This window comes from Dromiciops gliroides, chromosome 5 (genome assembly GCF_019393635.1).
Source record: "Dromiciops gliroides isolate mDroGli1 chromosome 5, mDroGli1.pri, whole genome shotgun sequence".
NCBI classification, from domain to species: Eukaryota; Metazoa; Chordata; class Mammalia; order Microbiotheria; family Microbiotheriidae; genus Dromiciops; species Dromiciops gliroides.
Window position 1 is genome coordinate 89,791,995 of NC_057865.1, and position 983 is coordinate 89,792,977.

Sequence of the window (983 nt, forward strand, 5' to 3'; positions counted from 1 at the left end):
GGCTGATGGACCCAGATTAGCCCTTGGAGGGAACAGTCCAGGGAACTGGCCCTGTAGAAGTTCGCTGGGGCCTGGCCTCCTGGGCGGGGGGGTGGGAAGGAGAGGGCCCTCTGGGCAACTGAAGGGGCCAGTAAGAGGATGTGAGGAAGATACCTGAGCCAGACCTGATCATCCCCCTCACCTATACATGGGGGGAGGGGGAGAGGGAAGGGACACAGGTTTTCTGAACCTTGGAAAGGAAAGGCTCATCCAAGAAGCTGATGAAAAGATGAGTAGCTCAGAGAAAGTATCATGGATCTCATGGTTCTGTGGGCTTCATGGCAATGAATTCTTCTGTGAGGTAGATGAAGACTATATCCAAGACAGGTTCAACCTCAGAGGGCTCAACGAACAGGTGCTCCCCTATAGGCAGACACTAGACATGATCCTCGACTTGGAACCTGATGAGGAGTTGAAGGACAACCCCAAAGAGAGTGATCTGATCGAGCAGGTAGCTGAGATGCTATATGGACTGATTCATGCCCACTACAACCTTACAAACTGTGGCATCACCCAGATGTTGGAAAAACACCAGCAGGGAGACTTTGACTATTGTCCCCATGTATATTGTGAAAACCAGCCCATATTGCCTATTGGCTGTATGGCTTCAAGATCCACCCTATGGCCTATGAACTGCAGCTTCAGGCAGCCAGCAATTTCAAGAGCCCTGTCAAGACCATGTGCTGACTTGTCTCCCCCCTCTCCCCCAACACCTCAGGTTGTGACAGCATATTCCTTCCTCCATCCCCCCAGTATACACACACACACACACACACACACACACACCTTTCCAGAACCGTAATGGTTTTAAATTTTAATTAAGAAGAAATCATTATTGTGGTGGTGTGGTGGGAATATGAAACAAAGTACAGGAAAAGGCACAAAAAAATATCTATAACAGCTCTTTTTCTGGTGGCTAAGAATTGGAAATTAAGTGGAAGTCC

The 983-nt window shown here is 48.8% G+C and overlaps 1 pseudogene; it reads left to right on the forward strand.

Annotated features, from left to right (window-relative positions):
* The first annotated feature begins 268 nt into the window (after positions 1-268).
* Positions 269-726, forward strand: LOC122728733 (annotated as a pseudogene).
* Positions 727-983: the final 257 nt, after the last annotated feature.